Source organism: Urocitellus parryii, chromosome X (assembly GCF_045843805.1).
Source record: "Urocitellus parryii isolate mUroPar1 chromosome X, mUroPar1.hap1, whole genome shotgun sequence".
NCBI classification, from domain to species: Eukaryota; Metazoa; Chordata; class Mammalia; order Rodentia; family Sciuridae; genus Urocitellus; species Urocitellus parryii.
Window position 1 is genome coordinate 115794190 of NC_135547.1, and position 22741 is coordinate 115816930.

General features: G+C 32.8%; 1 protein-coding gene and 1 long non-coding RNA gene across 5 annotated transcripts in view; one reads left to right on the plus strand and one right to left on the minus strand.

The window, feature by feature from the left end:
- LOC113191597 (uncharacterized) overlaps nucleotides 1-22741 on the plus strand; it is a 44827-nt gene that overhangs the window by 16418 nt on the left and 5668 nt on the right. Inside the window, exons 2-3 of the long non-coding RNA XR_003301909.2 lie at nucleotides 18615-18676; nucleotides 20659-20721. This is a non-coding gene — a long non-coding RNA (uncharacterized LOC113191597). The remainder of the gene's footprint in view (nucleotides 1-18614; nucleotides 18677-20658; nucleotides 20722-22741) is intronic.
- Nucleotides 1-22741, minus strand: part of Cnksr2 (connector enhancer of kinase suppressor of Ras 2) — a 262226-nt gene that overhangs the window by 9523 nt on the left and 229962 nt on the right. The gene's annotated exons all lie outside the window — the stretch shown is intronic.

A 22741-nucleotide genomic window follows, 5' to 3' on the forward strand; every position in this document is an offset into this window, starting at 1 on the left:
ATGTGTAAGGTGACAATTAAAATTTAAATGGATTTAATGTCTTTGTAGGTTTTATGATGAATATGATTAACTATTGAAGGGTTTACACTGTAATTTGAATTGTTGTATAACTAAATGCTAGCTCTCTTAATTCATGCTTTTATTATAACTCAACTAGCTATGCCTAGCACTGTATAACCGTGGAGAAGGGAAGGCAATTTGTTATATCTGAAAAAAGTGTAAGATTTTAAAATCTAGCTTTTAGTTCTCCCTCTGTAATCAATTACCCATTTCACAATTAAAAGTCATTTATTTATTTTCTTCTAGGCAAAATAACAATGCCAAACCATTACTATTTGGTAACAATTTCTCTGATGGAAAAAACTGATTTTAGTGAAGAAAAATCCCTTCTTTTAAAAGGACAGTTTGAGTGACTCTACCAACATTGCTAAGTGTTTTTTTTTTCTTTTTCTTTTTCTTTTTTTAGAATGGGTACAGACCATACTTGTAAGAATGATAATACATTTCACAAAAATCAAGTATGGCCTGTGTTCATGTCTGTCAATTCTGGTGTATCACTAAAGCTTACTTCCATACAGATGTGAGGAAACAATCAGAGCTAGATTATATTCTACACTTCTTTCTCTGAATTTCTGCCAAATTCTGTGGTTTAATAACAAATATGTCTTGGTCAAATTTTTAGGGTATTACAATAGATTTTATGACAAATAGTTCAGATGGCAAAACCATGATATCTTTAGTAATGATTTATCGACCCAAAGAAGGGAAGATTCTTTGAAGGACAATCATAAGCATAAATGGCAGTCTAGATTTATCCACAGAATTTAGAAAATTTAAACAATAGACATGGAGGTCAAGGTGCCTCACTCTTAGGCAGGAATTCATAATTGGGACAGTTAAAAACTCAAGCTAAGGGATGATTATATTTGAAAATTAAGGTAAAGTCACCAAATTCCTTGATGAGAAAAAACTAAAATTCTTCAGATCATAAAATTTTACTATGACTTAAACAGGGAAAATGACCCAAAACAATTCCATTAATATTAAATGCCAATAAAATGCTTTTTGATGGAATTCTACATACCAGAACCATCTTTTTTAAAAACACGTTAAAATGGTTAGAGCACAGAGGCAATTGTAAGGCAGATCAATGTGATTTTATTCACAACACAAATTCCATTTGTGAGAAAGAAGCATAGATTACTTCTTTTTAGAAAGATATTTACTATCAAGCATACTTAGCAAATTATTTAGCTATCTAAAAAGATATCTGATACCAACTGGTCATATTTTTATTTTTAAGTAATTTATATTTTTACAGGTATTCACATTATGCAATACCACACACTGTAGCAACAGGAAGAAAAAAAACATTTCAAAATACAATGTTAAATTTCTGTTCATTGCACAGTATGAATTATCCATTAATTAGCATTGAAATCATTACAGTGTATCTATCCAACTAAAGTAAATTTCACATTCACCACAAGAAAAATAAGCACTATTGAGCCATAGGGGTCCCAGTTACATTATATGAAATAATATCTGAAGCTAGTTTGAAAGACATCCAGACAAAATACTTTTCAAAAATGAAAACCACAGCCTACAGATTTGGAATATTTTACAGAATAGAATAGCTCATGCCTGTCCTAAGAGGCAACACCACTTGTATACAAGTGCCAAGAAGTAAGGAGAAAGTTAGGATTTTAGCTGAGGAGTCTAATAAAGCCTGGTATAAGGAATTTCCTTCATTAGTGTCACTAAAAGCAGTCTCTGTGTTGCACCTGAATACATTTTATAATAGAATAAACATATTAAGTTTCAGGGCAAGTTGTGTATACCTTGCCTTAATAGATTACACTTAATTTAGTACAATACAGCATGTCAAGTTTTAAAAATGCAAAATACACTTAATACAGAATTTGTTTCCTCTGCTTTGCCTTAAAGAAGCCACCGAAGAGTCCATTAAACAGCCAGGATTTTCTAGTTATTGAAGCTGATCCCTCTCATTTCCTGGTGTCAGGAGAATACAACTGAGGTGTCACCACACAGAGCCCTTCCCCAGTCAAGACCCTTTCCCCTTCTGTTCTCCCACAGAAAGGGCAGTTTTCTCTTACTGTGCTCCATCTTGATTGGCTTTGATCTTATGCTAGTCCCACTGTAGATAGCTCGAATTCTTCTTAAGAGTGGCCTGCCCCTCTTAATATCCCTGTAGAAAGGCCCCCAATCCAAAAACACTTGATGATCTAAGCTTTTTACAAGTCTGTTTTCTGTTATAAACAGCAAGGACGAGGCCATTTTAGTTGCTTGCAAGAGGTTGATGTTGAGTCTGCGCCGTGCCGACTCTCTCCGATCTAAATTCTCTAAACATTAGCTTATCAATCTGTGAGTCCAATGGGTTGAGTGCCAACAGAAGTGGATCCGATTTGGCATGGAGAGGTTCTACCAACTCTCGCAGTGTATTAGCCTAATATGATAAAGCAGTGATACAATATGATGAAAGACCTTCGAGTGCCATTATTCCAAAGCATATTAGAATTTGTATTAGAAATACCATCATGCAATACCCATGAGGAGAAAATAGAAAAATATGGCTAGAACTGCATATGGTTTTAATGCCATAATGTCTTTCTGTTGGCATGCAAGTCTATGTGGCCATAAATGGGATACTTTTTGTTTTAGTTTGGTTGTTTGAAATGCCAATCTTCCAAACATACACAGTAACACCTCTAAACTTGTATATGCATATCTACAATTTTAATCAGAAATGTCTATATTAAAATGATTAGTCTTTTAAATATTAAAATAATTTCTATACAAGAGCTTTCCTCCAATTCATCCGATCAACAAATATGAGGAAAGGTTTTCTGGTCTTCTGAGATATATGCTACCATGAACTAATATTTTACTGAGATAGTAAAATAGTCTAGCTAGTATCACTTTGATAAGGAGGCCGCATGCGAAACCATACAAGTGAAGAGAAATGAAAAGTTGTAATAGAGTAGACGTGATGAAGGGTGACTTTACACCTGAGCATAAGCCACATACCAAGGAGTTAAGAAACTAGAAGAGAATGAAGTTTCTGAATGACTTGAGAAACTAAGAACAATTTGGATAAAATAAACTGCAGTCTCAGTTCATTTTATTTTGAGGAATACAAGTATCATCAGCAGGCACAAATTGGCAATATTTGTTATCTCTATCCTAGGGCTGAATTTTATGTGCAACATCCTTTTATATTTTTTGAGTTATACACAGAAGAAGAAACAAATCAAGAGAGGGAACCAAGAAAGTATAGTGTTCATGATTACTCTCTTAGAAAATGGGGAGTAGCATGTGTTGCCCATAACACTGGTATCTAGAAAATGAGATGTAGCAGAGTTCAGAAACCAGCAGAATTGTTTATCACATCATTATGTTTGTGCACAAAAGGAGCTGAGAACTAAGTAATCTTCATATGTAGGTCAAATGAAACAAAATATAATACCTCATTTTTTTGAAGATTATAAATACTGAAAAGCTAGCTATAACTTTTTCCAATGTATTCCATAAGGTCATGGAATTTCAAACAGTGAAAACAGAAAAATCTAACCTTGGGCATAAGGTCATTTCTATATTTAAATTGTACTTAATTATCTATGCAATTAAAGCATTCTATAAGTTGTTTTGAACACATCCCTCATTTTTCTGCAGAACCAATGTTATATACTACTGTATTCCCTAATGCCCAGTTAACCCTGGTAATCAAATTCGACTAACTTAGATTTATATCATTGTTTCTATAAGATTGCTGAATGTTATTCCAAGAGATTGGAAACACCTCAGTTTAGCCTCTTACCAGAGTGCAGGATGATGAGGAAGAATCACTATTTTAAACTAGTTACAGATAGCTACTAATCTGTGTATATTAGCAGAAGATAAGATAATTTCCCTAGGGCAAGGTATCTCTTCAATTAACAGTGGTCAATACCACTCACAGAAGAATCTCAGGGGTGGGGATGAGATCTGTTTGCTAATCACAAATTTCTGGGCCCTTACCCCTCATCTACTGAATCAGAATTTCTGGATATGGAACTTAAGAATCTGTATTTTGAACAAGAAATTCAGTTTATTCTTATGCCCACTGTAGTTTGAGATTTCTTGCTTTAGGCCAGTCACATGTGGATGGCCCAACCAATGGGTAGGGCTGTTTGAAGTAATGTCCAATTGTACTGCATATCCAAGTAGTTTCCAAGTCAGAAGACCTGAGGCTGGGGACTTCACACAGCATTTTATTTTTTAATGTTATCTGAAGTCCCAAACATAACATTTTTATCACATATAACATTGTATTACAGTTAAAAACAAGATTTTTGCTGAGGAATCTGATGGAAATATCTTGGTCTACTAAAATTATGGCAAAATGAAAGTGGCCTTGGTAAACAGCTTGAATAAATTCTTTCAAGCTAAACTTTTATGTAGGGTTAAATAATTCCTATTTATTTTTGAGACAAAAAGAACAACTACAAAGATACTCTTAGACTCAACCCCACTGAATCAACAGTATGTCCAGATAAATGCATTATGTATATAAAGTAACAATGCATTGGCAAGCCAGGTAGACAGAGGCAAGGGCACCAAGTGCTGCTGGTATATGGCTAATCTATAAGAAATCTCTAAAACAAAAAACCAAACCAAAACAAAAAACAACAACAACAAAAATACACTTCATAATCATATGTACTTCATCAAAGTCCACTTTTGACTTCTTGAATATCATATTTATATGTCTTTAACTTTTTGAAAGTCCCTTTTAGATTCTCAACCCTATTTCCTTTTTTGTTCCTTTGTGTTTTCATTGGGCTTTCTGTTTTTTTTTTTTCTGTGTGTCTGATCCCCTGTTTCTACCTTCCTCTTTTGTAGCTGACACCTTCATTTATCCTTACTCAATAGCCTAAATATTCAAATCAGCTAATATTATTTATTACAGTAACAGACTAAGTTTATCCCTATTTTCTAAAAAGACAATTGAAAATTGTATTTTTTAAAGGCAGCCAAAACTGAAAATATATGACTCTTGACTATTTTGTTTTCTTATGGCTGATTTAACTATAGAAATATCCCCTATTCCTGCTATTAAAATAAATATCACTATTTTCAAACTTTTAACCAATGATATTTTGGAGAAACAGCAATGTGACTATGCTACTCCAAAGAAAAATCAGTCATGTTTCTGCTTGGCATATTAAGAAATATTTATTAATTTTTCATTCATCACTGAAACCTCTGCTTATTAGGCCAGTAGCCTAGCAGGATAAGAAGGAACAGATATTATTTCCCTGTTCCTGGGTTCCTGGAGTTCTAAATGATGGATCCAGATGTAACATCATCTTGAACTGTGCATAGAATGATTTCTTCCAGTGTGGATCTACTTTCCATGTAAATCCTTTGAGGCCCAGTTTGAAATCACATAGGATACTTTGAGAAAGATATTTCTTTCCCTTTGTATTTTATTAATTTAAAATAAAGTTCCACTAAGGACCACCCAAGTAATAGCAGAAATATGAATTCTAGAAACAAGTTTTATAATTGTAAACTGGCTTTAAAAACTGTATCTGCCAGGGTCTGGGGTTGTGGCTCAGCAGTAGAGCACTTGCCTAGCACGTGCAAGGCTCTGGGTTTGGTCCTCAGCACCACATAAAAATAAGTAAACAAAATAAAGGTATTGTGTACAACTAAAAATAAATTAAAAAATGTACTGGCCAGGAATGACTGATGATAATCTAATCATATTTTTTGAAGATTAGAATATAGAGTGGTTAAGGGTGGAGGCACAAACATTTGCAAGAGAATAATTAAGTTTGAATACCAAACAGGTGAAAAAAATCTTGTCCTTAATGAATGAAAGGCAAGAAAAATACTTGAAAATGGGAATAAGAAGTGCTTAAGCGAAATGAGAACTTAAAGAGTCCTACTTTTGTTTGACTTCTAAGAGACAACTCCATTCCATTTACTCAGTTTCATCATCACTGAGTTGAGAGCAAATTTAGAGCAAAGCCATTGAATATTTGTCTTAAACTGCTTGTAGAGAGATAACAAAGGTCACCGACAGCAGATATTCAAACCCATCAGCAGTAACACAGAAAGAGATCCTGAGAAACAATTATTTTGCTCCTTTTTAAAAAAAAAAGCTTATTTAACACAATTATCTGAAGCCTCCCATTCTTTTAAACGTACCTATTTTGGATTTAAATTTTTCTTTTTGAAAAATAAAAAGATATTTAACACTATAAATTGTTAGTGATAATTATTTTCTCAATGTAAGTATTGGAAAGAGTACTTTGGTTCTGAATGTTTAGACCAAAAGAAAGATTGGTAATTGTGGGGCTTGAGTAACATGTGTCCATATTTTGAGGGCCTATTTTATCATAAAAGGTTCGGTTAAAAAGATGGGAGTTTAAGGGGCTGGGGATGTGGCTCAAGTGGTAGCGCACTCGCCTGGCATGTGTGCAGTGCTGGATTTGATCCTCAGCACCACATACAAACAAAGATATTGTGTCCGCCAGAAAAACTAAATAAATAAATAAATAAATAAATATTAAATTCTCTCTCTCTTAAAAAAAAGATGAGAGTTTAAAAAAATTGCTTGGTTCATTTTTCTTTAACACCACAGGGGTTAGGAATTAGAAAGTTTTAATTTTTATTTTATAAATAAGGAGCACAGTGAGAAACAGTAAAAACATAATAAAGTTTGTGCTTATAGAACTTATGTACTTCTTTAATTAACAATCCAAGCAAAATATTTTATGAACCTAGCTACAGGCAAAACAGTTAAGGAAATACTGTTTGCAGGTAATTGGAATTTTCCTCTAAATTGGCAAATCACAATTCCTCTATCTATATAATTCACAGGAGATGTAATATTTTCTTATGAAAGTAGTATTTCATCGTAATGTATCTAGTGCTATCTTATGACCCCAGAGTGCATTTATGATTTAGTTACTGTCTATATACTACATGATAGCTTTTTCTATTTGCTTTAAAAACTATTATCTCAAATAAAGTAAGACCTAAAGTCTTCTTTTTTAAAGAGAGAGAGAGAGAGAGAATTTTAATATTTATTTTTTTAGTTTTCAGTGGACACATCTTTGTGTTTTTGTATGTGGTGCTGAGGATCGAACCCAGGCCGCACGCATGCCAGGCGAGCACACTACCGCTTGAGCCACATCCCCAGCCCAACCTAAAGTCTTTTAAGCAGGAAGTGTGAATCAGGCGGTATAGCGATACCAGATTTCAAACTATATTACAGAGCAATAGTAACAAAAACAGTATGGTACTGGTACCAAAACAGGCGGGTGGACCAATGGTACAGAATAGAGGACACAGAGACTAATCCACAAAGCTACAACTATCTTATATTTGATAAGGGAGCTAAAAGCACGCAATGGAGGAAGGATAGCATCTTCAACAAATGGTGTTGGGAAAACTGGAAATCCATATGCAACAAAATGAAACTGAATCCCCTCCTCTCGCCATGCACAAAAGTTAACTCAAAGTGGATCAAGGAGCTAGATATCAAATCAGAGATACGGCGTTCGATAGAAGAAAAAGTTGGCTCTGATCTACATATTGTGGGGTCGGGCTCCAAATTCCTTAATAGGACACCCATAGCCCAAGAGTTAATAACAAGAATCAACAAATGGGACTTTCTTAAACTGAAAAGTTTTTTCTCAGCAAGAGAAACAATAAGAGAGGTAAATGGGGAGCCTACATCACGGGAACAAATTTTTACTCCTCACACTTCAGATAGAGCCCTAATATCCAGAGTATACAAAGAACTCAAAAAATTAGACAATAAGACAACAAATAACCCAATCAACAAATGGGCCAAGGACCTGAACAGACACTTCTCAGAGGAGGACATACAATCAATCAACAAGTACATGAAAAAATGCTCACCATCTCTAGCAGTCAGAGAAATGCAAATCAAAACCACCCTAAGATACCATCTCACTCCAATAAGATTGGCAGCCATTATGAAGTCAAACAACAACAAGTGCTGGCGAGGATGTGGGGAAAAGTGTACTCTTGTACATTGCTGGTGGGACTGCAAACTGGTGCGGCCAATTTGGAAAGCAGTATGGAGGTTCCTGGGAAAGATGGAAATGGAACCACCATTTGACCCAGCTATTGCCCTTCTCGGACTATTCCCTAAAGACCTTAACAGCGTACTACAGGGATACTGCCACATCGATGTTCATAGCAGCACAATTCACAATTGCTAGACTGTGGAACCAACCCAGATGCCCTTCAATAGATGAATGGATAAAAAAAATGTGGCATTTATACACCATGGAGTATTACGCAGCACTAAAAAATGACAAAATCATGGAATTTGCAGGGAAATGGATGGCACTAGAGCAGATTATGCTTAGTGAAGCTAGCCAATCCCTAAAAAACAAATAACAAATGTCTTCTTTAATATAATGAGAGCAACTAAGAACAGAGCAGGGAGGAAGAGCAGGAAGAAAAGATTAACATTAAACAGAGACATGAGGTGGGAGGGAAAGGGAGAGAAAAGGGAAATTGCATGGAAATGGAGGGAGACCCTCATTGTTATACAAATTACATATAAGAGGTTGTGAGGGGAATGGGATAATAAACAAGGAGGGAAATGAATTACAGTAGATGGGGTAGAGAGAGAAGATGGGAGGGGAAGGGAGGGGGGATAGTAGAGAATAGGAAAGGTAGCAGAATACAACAGTTACTAATATGGCATTATGTAAAAATGTGGACGTGTAACCGATGTGATTCTGCAATCAGTATTTGGGGTAAAAATGGGAGTTCATAACCCACTTGAATCTAATGTATGAAATATGATATGTCAAGAGCTTTCTAATGTTTTGAACATCCAATAAAAAAAAGAAAACCAAAAAAAAAGTCTTTTAGTTTACTTATGTATTTATTTTGTGCTGGGGATTGAACCCAGGGCCTTGGTGCATGCTAAGCATTGGCTTTATTACTGAGTAACACTCCTAGTCTAAAGTACTCTTTTAAAAAATATTTTTAGTTGTAGATGGACACAATACTTATTTTTATGTGGTGCTGAGGATCAAACCCAGTGCCTTACACATGTAAGGCAAACACTCTTCCACTGAGCTACAACCCCAGGCCCTAAAGTACTCTTTAAATGGAGCTATGTATTAGCAACAATTGTTTCTTTTGTTATTTTTTCATATTTTTATCAGTGCATTGTAATCAGACATAACATTTTTGCAACAACTGAAAAGGTCTTTTAAGTATAATAGATGTATTTAATATTACTTCATTGAAAATAATCTGGTGGTAAATTGATTTTTCAGAAAAACATCCTAGGAATTTTGTTGCAATATATGGTCATTGTAAATATCATCATTCAGAATTTAAAATGGAAAATGGGAGGAAATAATTTTTATAGACACATACTTTTCAGTAAGGATTTAATGTGTATGTGTTTGAATAATACCAATTATTAGGGATAAATATACAAAGATAGCCTGACCTTAAAGAGTTCTTGATATAGCTGTACAACTCCTTCGAATTTGTCTTAAAATTTTGTAATTTTTACTTTATTTGACTTAATATTTGACCCCTCCATTCTAAATAATCCATATTTTAAAATAACTTAGTAGATAATATTATTTTGATATTATTAATAAAAATTCATGTTAAACTCCAATGAGATAACTTTAGTAAGCATAATGATTCCTGGTAATGTTTTCTTTCAGCAGTGTGGATAGATGGGAGTCTACTGATATTTTATGATTAACTATTACTTATCTTAAAACAATACCTTTAAAGTTCTCAGTTGCAGGTGAAATAACCATAGAGGTAACATAGCTCAAGTCTGAGATGTGAACCCACTATAGGAAACAGTATCCTTTTATAAAAACCCAAAATATTTAGAGATAAACAATGCAGATTTTTAACTTAAGAAATTTTATAAACTCTATCACCATTTCACATATTTATATCAAAAGAATATAATTAAATAGATCATATTCAGTCTGGAAGATAATCAGTGTGATGAGGACTGCCCATCTGGTGAACAAGTGAGTCACACAACATTTCATCTGTGAAATGTGTGGCTTTGCCAAAATGAAAAGGTAAATTGGGATCAACAATGTTTATATTGTTTTCTTTCCTATTTCTTCCAACAGGTTCCCCATTGTTCTTTCCAACCCTACTAGGACATTCTTTTTCCTACTTCACAAGTACTTTGAAAGGAAGTTGAAACCTGATCTGAACTTTGATCCATATATGCAATTTGGTGGTAAAGATATCTTCAAAACACTGATTATACCTCCAAGACCCAAACTACTTAATTTCTCCAACACACTTGACTTGAATTCTCCAAATTGGACACTCTGGTAGAACAAAAGGGAGGGTATGTGTATGGGGGAACTGAGGTTGTGAAGATGTATCTAGTATGTTCACTCCATCAGAACCCATGCAAAGTAAACAAAGGACTTCACCCTTGCCAAGTTGTTGATCAGTTGATTTATCTATCATCAGTGAATTTTGCTTATTCTGCTTCTGTCCAGCTTCTTTAGGAAGCAATCAGTGGCACAACTTCATAATTCTTGAAAACTCAATCCAAAAATAAATGCAGACATACATATTTTTCAAATTAATAGTAACATAGCTCTTTGCAAACTTTTATTCTATATATATAGGTGTGTGTGTGTGTGTGTGTGTGTGTGTGTGTGTTGCTGAGGATTGAACCCAGGGCCTCATGCATGCTAAACATGTACTCTACCACTGAACTACACTCCTAGCCCTTGTTCACTCTAATCTTATTCTTATACTAAATTTGTACACTATCCTCCAAATAATGCCATTTTGATCTGGTAAGATTACTTGACAAAGAGAATTTTCATTTAATACCAGTTCCAGTATCATGTCATCCTACAATACTAAATGATGGGAAAGGAGGTATTAATCTGCAAAAGTGAGTGGAATACTAAATTCTTTTCAACAAGAATATAACAGGTGGTTCTGTGTGTGTGGGGGTGGGGACTCGGAGATGGGAGTAAAGTAGGAAAAGTAGTGTCCTAGCTAAAAATTTAAAGGTATTATTTCCCCTTATGCTGTAACATTTTTTGATTGTAGAAGCCTGAAATGGACATCTACTTACTCCTTGTGAGCTTGTAATATTACAAAAAAGTTGTGATATTGATTTTCCTCCTTCAATAACTTCTAAATGTTAATGCCTTATTAATAACCTCCTTGGCATACCAGCCTGACATTTGGGATTTTTTGCTCATTAGCAACCCTGGCAAGGAAAAGCTGCTTTGGGGGTATTGCCAACTGAATTTAAGGACAACCAAAAATATCTTCTCCAGAAAATCAAATGCCAAGAAAGATAGGAAAAAATTTCAAGAAATATGTGCTGAGAATCTAAAATTATTTCTTGATAGTCATTTATATTTTTCATCAAAATGTTATAAATCTAATCTTTCACCTTAATGACATTTTTACATAATTTTTAATTTTCCAATCTATAATAATTCCATCATAGACTTATAAATTTCCATTGTTTGAATCATCTGCATATTCCAATACATATTGTGTACATGACCAGAAGAAAAATTTGAGTAGAAATCATGTTTTTAAGAAATATAATGTAGATGGAAACAAATCAGCACAAATGTCCACCTTAATTAAAAGCTTAGGGTAGTGAGTATTTATAATCTTAGCTGTCCTAGAAATTAGTAGTTATTAAGTATGGGATGGACCTAAGAACATATGAGGAATATACTTTAAGAAATTCCCTATATGTTTCATTTTTCCTTCCTGACAACACTTTACAGTACTGCCCTTTTAAAGAATGTAAGTTTTACTAAAGAGTTAGATGCTGACTCTCAATATTCTTAGGGAAAAATACAAATGACTTTATAGCTACTGTAAAAATGTTTCCAGCTATATCTGTGTTTTAACATTTAGCATCAAATGTTGAATTTCACACTCACCAGTGTAATTACAGAAAACTAGAATTATACAGGAACTTCATTAGGGTGAGAGTTCCTTTTGGAAAATTCAAATGTTTGAAATGTCAGAAGGTTCTCTGCATCACACAACGTAATTTGCATTCAAATATGACAATGAATTGCTAATTTCCTGATAGCAAACAAAAAATCCTATTATATGAATGAATTGATTTCCATCTGTAAATAAATCAATTTGTAGCAGCTTTATGGTACTAGTTTATTCATAATATATTTTTAGAAATAAAAACTCCATATTTTATTAAAATCAGGATTTAAAATTCCTATTTAGTATTTTTTTAAGAAAGGACCATGTTGCTTTCTCTATGGTAAAAAAAATACTATCAAAGTAGAGATGCTATCTTAAATCACTTTGTAGAGATATGCAAATGAACGAATGAATGTGGGATTACAGAATTCCACTTAAAATTTCCTTACCATCTCCTCTGACTACAGCCATTTGTGTGTGCCTGTGTGTTTGTGGGGGAGCAGGGAGGCAACAAAATATATGATATCAGCTGTAAAGTAATTAGTGATCATCAAAGAAATCTGGAAATTTGGCCATATTTATGATGCTAATGTGTGTTTGTGTGTGTGTGTATACATATATGCTAGTGTGTGAATGATATTAATACATGCCTATATCACAAATAGGGCCAAAGTTCACAGAGTTTATATATATATATATATACACATATACATATATATATATATAAAATATATATATAAATAAATAATTCAAGAAAATATTATCCTGGTCTATTGTGATCTTCTACAGATAGTTTATCAGATCTTTATAGATCTGTGTAGACTGAATTTATAGTGAAATATCATATCAATACCTCTTTGTTAAGTCCATGTATACTTATGATCAATGTTCTAGAATAAATTTTTTATACTGATTTTATTTTAAGTGTAGAACTAATCTAAAAAACACCAATATTGGATTTAGAAACAAATTTAGAAAACCTCAAACTAAAATTAAAAGTAACCTTTTAAGATCATCAAGTATATATTATAAGTGTTTACTACTATACAGGAATACTCTCAGATAATTTGAAATGAAACATTATTATTTAGTGATTGACTATGAAGAGTACATACCATAATTATATACAAAACCAGAATCTGACCAAGGAAAATGTCATGATGACATTTTCTTTCTTCTTATTGTAAATTTTCAGCACAGTGCTAGGAAACCTGTTTTTTCTTTGTGGAAAATCAATAAATACTTCAAAAGCAGAAGCAGGAACTCTTCTTTAACAAAACAATATACTTTAATTATAGAAAGCCTTGGTTCCCAAGGCCTTAGTTTTAGCCATACTAGGAATGATTTCAGATCTTAGTTGTGTGGGCTGATCTGGTCTCCATGGTAATGAAAAAGTCAGCCTGGGAAGTGGAAAGAACTATGGTACATTGCTTTACATAGAAACTGCCAAGCTGAAATCAAATGCAGCTTCTGTATTTAGCATGGACAAAGCCTGAAGCTCCAGTCAACTGGTACTTTACCTCAGGAGTTGCCATGGCAACCTGCTAAAAAAGGTGGGTAACAGATACCCACATCAAATTATTATTAAGATGTCAAATCAAAAGCCAGAACATATGGGTTAAAAGTAATAATTTATTCACTAGTTCTGAATTTGGTTTTCTTAAACAGGAGCTAAGAGTTTAATGGAGGCATCGCTGTTTTTGCAATATATTATATAATCTAATTAGTATTCATTTTCAAAGAATCCTAAGAAATAGCACCAAACAACTTTTACTTTTCTTCAATTTAGTATAAAAATTTTGAAGCAAATCAATTTAGCCTTTCAGTTCAGTAATGATTCTGACACTAACATTTTATTTTACCTTCTACTTTTTATTTATTTTTTGTAATCACCTTGACAAAAGATGCAGAAAATATGAAAATTTCACTAAAGTTCACTTTGATAATAAATTTTTATTTTGTATTACATATTGTATGCTTCAAAAGAGAAGTTACAAGTTGGAATTAGATTAAATATGAATGTTGTATTCTTTAATAGTTCCTTTTGGGTCACTGAAATGACTGGATTGGTAAAAGGTGATGAAACTAATGATTTATTATGAGGAAACAAACAATAACCCATAATACATCAGATTTGGCATCTGTGAGTAGTGACCAATAGAATCACTGTTATCTTTCAATTTTACTCCTGTATCTGTTGCTTTTCTATCCCCAAGATTATAAACAGGCAGAAAGATTTGTATTATTTCTTATAAGTTGGATAAAGTGGAATTTGGAAGGAAAGGCTGAAATAACTTTGGCCATATGAAATACTTTTCAAATTTGTATCCAGACTTAATTCTGTGGAAGCAGTTCTTAAAACAATATACCGATATTAACAAATTACCTATAAAGAAATTATGTCAAAGTTTAAAATATTATAAAAGTTTTAATTCATGTAGAGAATTATTTCACATTCATCATTCATACAAATTATGATACATGATTTTTGGACACTGGCTAGTTAAAACAGAAAAGACTAATTTTAATTTTTAGTAGTAAAACTTAAACTGGTGTAAATGTTACTGAAAGATTAGAATGAGGTTTTGCTTTACTTGATAGAGCATATTAATACTTATCATGACTTGCTGCAATAAAACAAAAAATTTAATTCCTTTTTTATAAGTTTAATAATATACACAGAAAAAGTATCTGAAAGGATACATTTTGCTAAATTTATCCTAAATTAAAATTATGGACCTGAAGGTCAATATATACTTGAAAACGTTTATTCTGTTGTCAGAGTGTATTAGACTGAATCTCCAGATACGTTTTAACTAGCTGGAAGTCATGGATTATGCTATTTAAACTCCGTTTCCTCATCTAGAAGATGAGGATAATAATAATGTTTACCTCAGTGGTGTTGTGAGGTTTAAATGAGTTACATTATATAAAGACCTTAAAATACTGTCTGGCACATAGTAACCCTAATTAAAAACTGTTAGCCAGTATTTGTAATAGCTTAATGTGTTCAACAAACCTACAAAATCTAAACAAAATGCATCATATTATAAAAATGCATAATTCTATAGATATTTGTGTTTTACCTTAGGGAAGGCAATTCCATTTTAACATTTTTTTCATGTGAGAAAATGTCTTCTTTCTATATATGAGTAACATGAAAGATTGAGATTTATGGGCATGCCTAACTCTTGCAGATTGCATTTCGAATCCAGACTATGTAGCATACTTTTATAGAAAAAATAAATCATTAAAATGTCTTTCATTTTAACAGACAGGTATAGTCCATAGGAGAGATAAAAAGAATCTTTCTGAGAAAACAGTGAAAGTAAAAGGACAAAATCCATATAATCAGTCAACTGACTCAGAGTGCCCTTGTCATCAAATTTAAAATTATTTCACACAAAGACTTATAAATTAACACTGTTGTAAACCTAACTTAAATGAGATTTACTTTAGAATGGAACATTAAAATATCTTCAGCTTTCAATTCTTCATAATTTATGTTATGTCATTGAATATATTTTACTAAGCAATTGAAACATGTAATAAATAAATCCTACTAATATAAATGGGATTATTTCTTATACCAGTGAGTGTTCAACATTTGCTATTAGATAGCTTAGTTTACACTTAATGTGGCAGTATCCTCCAGTTCTTTTTTTCTCCTTCAGTAATGGGAATTAAACTTGGGTGTGCTTTATGGATTGAGCCACATACTTAACCCTTTTTATTTTTTATATTTTGAGACAGGGTCTTGTTGAATTGCCCAGGCTGACCTTTAACTTGGAATCCTCTGCCTCAGCCTCCCAAGTACCTGGGATTATAGTTGGTAACTGAGATTATAAGCATGCATTATCATACCTGGACCATTTTTTTGTTGTTGTTTTCAATTTTTAATTTTTTTTACCCTCAAGATTCAAACATAAAAGAAGGATGTTGAAAAGATGTTTTGAAATAAGCCACCTCTGTTTATTTTTTTGCTGTCAAATCCTATAACGTAACCCATTTGAACTTGTCATCAGGGTGAAACCATGTCACTTCCTTAAGTACTATAATTCTCCCTGTTAACACCTTCCTCTCCTTATTTCTTCCACTATGTCTAATCTTTGATCTTACCAAGAACCCAGTCCATTCTTGAATCCACCTTTTTACTCAGTAAAGACTCCTCAATTCCCTCACCCTCTTGGGTAGGAGATATATGTATTCTTTCCAATATGTGCTTTCTTATTTCTGCTTGGCCACTGAGAATTGCTAGAGAAAATTGTATATCCATGCTGATCAGCACTATTCTAAATTTTGTGTTTTCTGACTTCAGGCTACAGAAGGCTATGTGGCAGACCTCTTATTAGTGCTTGGTTAGCTCAATATCCAATTCCCCCATGAGGCATAGTCCAAGATCGCATGATACAACTAAAAGCCCTACTCCCTACCTGAGTATCTTCCTTTGAGCAGATTACTTTATCTCCACATTTGGAGAGGAGTTATCATTCCTCCCATGTGAATCACTGAAGTAGTTTTCTAACTGGTTTCACTATCATATATTCTTCCACACAGATACATGTACATTTCCAACAGAGAGACTGTTCCAAAACTTACTGTCTGATTATATCATCTTCCTATTAAAATCTACTTGAAGCCCTTCAGCATATTGAGATACAGTGCAAACCCCTGGGCATGATATATTAGGGACTTCATAATTTAGTTCTAGCTTAATTATTTGTCTCATCTATATTACCATGTTGTATTTCTCTAAATTATATGTTTTCTTCATGTCTACATTTGCTGATGCTATTTCTGACACTGCTATGTCAAGGAAGAATGATTCAGTCCTTATATGAACTGATGACTATCATCACTAAAGGGTAATTTAATGACCTAGACTGTCAAGTTATTCATGTGTCATTAATATTAGGAGTAGATGAGGTGAGTCAAAATCTTACTAAGACTCAGGATGAGTTTTTAATTATAAATATAGCTCATAATACTCTCTCTAAAGGTGCTTCTTTATTGTCAGAGGCTGATTACAATGAATTACTATGAAAAAATTTTATCTTACCACCTTACTACCTTGGGAAAATGTTGGAATAGGTTGCAGCCAAATGCTTGTTATGGGTGGGTTTATGGCTATGTCTAACACTTTTAAGTTTTTAGGTCCTTTAAGCAGACTTTGAATGGCTAGCATTTTGAACCATATGGGTCAGATAAAATAGATACCTTTATAACATACCCATTAGTTTCTGCTTTAATATTTTAAAAATGCTATTTTCTTATCTTCTCATCTCTATATTTCCATAAAATATTGACAATTTAAGAGTAGAAGAGTAAATTTTACCCATCTATTTATGATTTACTTATCCATTCATTTCTTTTTTATAATAATATTTTATTTTTAAAATAATCTTTGAAAACTGAGTTGAGATAATTTTAATTCTTAGTGACTAGCATTCTCTAGTCACTAAGAAGATCTGCTTTCTTATACCACTAGATCAATTAAATGGCTTTTCTAAAAATTCAGGCATTTCATTGGAGACAATTAAAACATAAAAATTAGTATTCTATAATGAAGCCTACTGGCACATGCCACTCATTTTCACTTAATTGGGCCACAACCACCTGAATTATGAGATACTAGGGGTAGTACACAATTATGTCAGATATTCTCAATCTAAGACAAGCTCTGATTTTAGAAACTGAGCAATAAAAAGAATAAAAGTTCAGTTAGGTAGGTAAATTAATACATCACAATTCCATTTAAACTGAAAATCAATGGAACAATTCACAATAGAAAATAGAGCAGTCCATTCTTTAAAAAAAAGTGGTAAGGGAGATCTCATGAAAATAGAAGAGAGACTAGTAGAATAGAGGAAGGGGGTTAAAGGGGAGGGAGGAGGGGTAGGGAAAGGGAGGGAGGGTGGAATGAAATTGACCAAACTAGCCTCTGTACATATATAGATATATCACAGTGAATTTTACCTTTATGTATATCTATAAAGCACTAATTAAAAAAAACTATAAATAAAGAGAAGACCAGTAGAGTAGAGGAAATGAAATGGGGGAAGGAGGTGGGGAGGGAAAGGAAAGTACTGAGAAATGTATTAGAGCAAATTACATTCCAAGCTTATACAATTATGTCAAAATAAACTTCAACATTATCTATAACTATAATGCACTAATAAAAAAAATGGAAAAAGGATTCTAGTTTGTTCCTGTTCTATAGTCATAAGAATTTCAACATCATAGACATAATTCTCACCATTTTAACTCCACAAAATGGCACTGTAAATATAATAAAAGGCTCTTGAGAGTTTTTAGTCATGTTTATCTATATGGCCTGTTAGAACACCTGGTTTATGATTACTTTTGTGATTTACTTTTGTGATGATAATGAAGTCTTGCTTATAAAACTTCTGCTGACTGTTAAGTACTATAAAAATCTATATTATGTCTCTTTCCTTCTTTTCAAACCTAAGATACTAAAGGAATTAAAATAGCCCTGCACTTTTTGTAAATAATTTATCAGCTGGTTTAAAGTAGCTAATTTGATGTCAATGATCTTAATATACTAGAAATTTAGTTCTGTATATCATTAATGCATAGGACTTTCTTCCATATTTCAGAAATTGAAGAGTGATTTTATGTCATCAGTGGAAATATTGTTGATGTTTACTAAATTGATCAGGTAATTTGGCTGTCTCATTACATTATCATTGTTGGGGTATATTTATTAAACTTTAAAAACATAAAGGTCATTTATAAACTCACTTAATAAAATGGGGATATTGCTAAATATTAGCTGAAATTGTAAAAGAATATTACATTCTATCTTTATTTTCTATACCATAACTTATCACAAAGCAAATTTTAACACACATAGCTTTCTTTTCCCAACAATATATGGTATTTTATAAGCTACAAACCCATGAAACAGTGTTATTTAATGTGTATTCAGTTTGGGTTCCATGACAATGAAGTGCATGTTACACACCTTATTTAATAGGCACTTGCTCAGTGAATGATAGGCAAATAATTTTTGAAGGGCTAAATCAAGTTTGTTTATTTTTACCATCATGAGAGGTATGAATTCCAATTGTTTCTATAATGTTAACTGTTCAGTTAGAAGAGGGATACCACTGGCCATGTGTGAAAATCTCAAGATGTATCATCAATGTAGCTTAACATCACTTTTTGTTTTATAATTACACATTCTGAAATGTCATCATTTATCCTCTAAAATAATAATAAAGATGATTACCTTAAACAGACATCTTGTTTTTTATAGGCAAGCAGCAGGTATTTAGCCCTAGACATTATAGCAAGATAATATAGAAAACAGAAATATTCAAATGTTGCCCCCAGTTATATTAGCTCTAAAGAGCAGAAATTAGTAGTACAGTTTTATACTACAGAGTATCCCTTATCCCAAGCACTTGGGACCAGAAGTGTTTCAGATTTCATAGTTTTTTTGCGATTTTGGAATTTTTGCATGGACTTTACTGGTTGAATATCCTTCATCTGAAAACCCAAATTTGAAATGTTCTTAATCTAAAATGACCCTATGCAAAAACCCACAAATTTTAAGTTTTGGATTCTGAAGCATTTTGGATTTCAGATCTTCGAATTAGGGATGATCAATTTGTATCAAGGCATTATTACTTTATATAAAAAGCCTTAAATGAAAGGTATGAATTCCAATTGTTTCTATAATTAGAACCTATTATTTATAGGGGATGTGAAATGATAATTCTTAGAAACAACTGAAGGTAGTTGACTAAAGAATATGGCTGATCTAGGACAGGTTTAGGTTTAAAATATAAGCTACTAGAAAATTTTGGTATTCTTATTTCTTTACTCTTACTAATTTACTATCTGCAGGGTTCCCATACTTTATCCTGGCATATTCAGGTATTGACTGAGGATGCATGAACAACGGATTAAAAATCCTGGGTTTGGGGTTGTGGCTCTGTGTTAGAGCACTCACCTTGCACATGTGAGGCGCTGGGTTCAATCCTAAGCACCACATAAAAATAAATAAATAAAATAAAGGTATGTGTCCAACTACAACTAAGAAAAAAAATTAAAAAAAAATCCTGCAAATTATCCTCATGAAGTCACCAAATTTTTATAGTGCTACTTTTCCATTAATTGGTTAATAAAAGTTGGCAAATCAGGTTCTATGAAACCCTCTGAATATTAAAAAAATAAATGATATTACTTGAGCATCATTATTTTCTGTTTAAGTCACTAATAATGCTAACTATAGGATTTAGTGCATTAAAGATGGGATGAATACATGTAATTACTGTATGCATTAAAACCCAGATAATTTAATGCTTCATAAATAGAAAGAAATGAGTAAAACCCTGTCCTAACACTGAACAACAGGGAAGAACTTTTGTGACCCTGGAGACGTAAAAGAGACTATAATAGTTCGGTGGTAGTGAGTGGTACGCGTCTGTAATCTCAGCTACTTGGGAGGCTGCAGTGAGAGGGTCACTTGAGCCCATGAATTTGAGAGCAGCCTGGTCAACACAGTGAGACTCTGTTTTGAAAACAAACAACAACAACAACAATAGCAGCAATATATATATGGGAGGGGTGGGGAGAGAGAAACTAAAACAAACTCATCCTATAATTTTGTCTTTGTTTTTATTTCTCTAACAGTGAGAAGAAAACACAAAGTTGAATATGGACCATACAGGAAAGAAACATGATTTAAAAACTCCAGTAAGACAAATAGAAAATTTTAATGATGAGTGATTTAAAAAAATAAAATTACATTAATATAAACATAAACTGTCTCAATGAGAGAGGGAAAAAGAGATTCAGCTCAAATCAAGGTAGTTACAAGAAATTTACTTAGGAAAAGCTTTAATTTAAAGAAAAATTTTATAAAATATGGAATGAGAGGCCACAAAAAATGAATTAGCAGAGAATAATACCAATTGCTTATACAAATGCTATGAAGGTAAATGTTCAATTGAGGCTTGGGAAAAAATATAAAGAGCTTTTAAAAAATCATAAAAAATGATCTAAGAAGGTAGACATATTGTTTCAATGATATTTAAGGCTTTTTCTGCAAGAAGAAAAGTTTCAAACTAGGACATTACAAAAAGAAACACTTCTGGAGACAAGGGACTAAGAAGTACTCTGTGGTCCCCCTGAACCAGTAGTTTATAATGTTACACAACAAATGAATGTTTTGTACATTATTATAGGGCTATGGTTAGAATACCTTGAGACTTAATGCTTAAGTCTTAACAGAAGAGCTGTTATCCAAAAAACCAAAACCCCAGCATAGGTTCTACAAAGCACAGGCTGATACACCTGATATAAATGCATGGTGAAGTTTTAGAGAAGACTATTGGGATGAGTTTTGATTTTTAATTTTGATTGTAGGATGAATATGGATTCAATCATGGAAATGAAGCATTTTAAACTAGATTTTTTTTGGGGACAGTACCTCCAGGCTGAGAGATAAGTGGAAAGTCATAGTCAGTGTATGTTGCATAAGATGAAACTCTGCATGATACCCTTATGAATAAAGATATTGCAATAAGGACTGAAAGACATTAGGTGGATTCAGATAAACACTTTGAATGACTGAATTAAATTAACATACAAAGTTTTAAATCGAGAACTATAATGCTCTGTCCTTTGCCCCTTTTTCTTTAGAATAATTTCTATAATTTTTTTCCTTAATAAATCAATCAGTTAAAAACAGAAAGGATGCCTAAAATTCTGGAGGACCTGGTAATGGGGAAACCCACTAAACTCAGGACCAGTCATTCCATTTATGGGCAAATGCAGTAATTAGAATCTTCTTTCTCAAATCAATCTACAGTCAGCTTCCTCTACCCTCCATTTATAATGTTCTTTGGAACTTTAAAGACCATCTTATCTTTCCTTCCATAGGACAGCCTTTCAACTACTTGCTCTATATTTTTCTAAATTGCAATTTTAAGATCTAAAACCAGGTAGAAAATTTGTCAGAGGACTGCTTTTGTATATCAATAAGAAAGAACCTTCTAACTAGGTTGTCCAACATGAAATATCCTGCTTTTGGAGGTAGGCACTCCGAGACCCTAAAATATTCAAGCAGAGGTTCAATAACAATTTTTCAAGTATGTAAAATGTGTTTATATTTTGGGTGGGAGGGTGAACATAAATTGTCTTAAAACTCTAGTTCCATAATGAGACAGCTATCATGCCTATTTACATGTAGCATGAAACATTATATGCCTAACTGAATAAAAACAATTTATCCAATAAATGAACCCTTTACCTTAATATAAAGCATTTTCAAATGGGTTCTATAGTGTTACCAGAGAGATACCACCAATAATAACACATTAAAAAAGATGCATGTTATAAATTTAAAGAAACATTCAAAGCTAAGGCTACCTTTTCATTTAATTATTCAGCAAAGTGTTTCAGCATTAGTGCAAAATTATTTTTGGAAGGGTAAACATCTTTCCAACCTCTAGTGCTGGGGCAAAATCCTTCTAATTAAGTTAATAAAACCCCATCATGAATCTCAGAACCCAATATGCTAAATAAAGAGGAGGCTGCCCAGCAACTACATAGTGTGTAAAAAAAGACAATAGAGTTCAAAGTGAGGGGTGGGGTTTATTGTCAGAGTTGCAAGATTGCATTAAAGCCACACTGATTTCAAGTTGTCTCTCCTTCCTTTTTTTTTTTTTTTTTTAAGAAAGGGATATAAACTCATGTGTGTTAGCATTGTTAA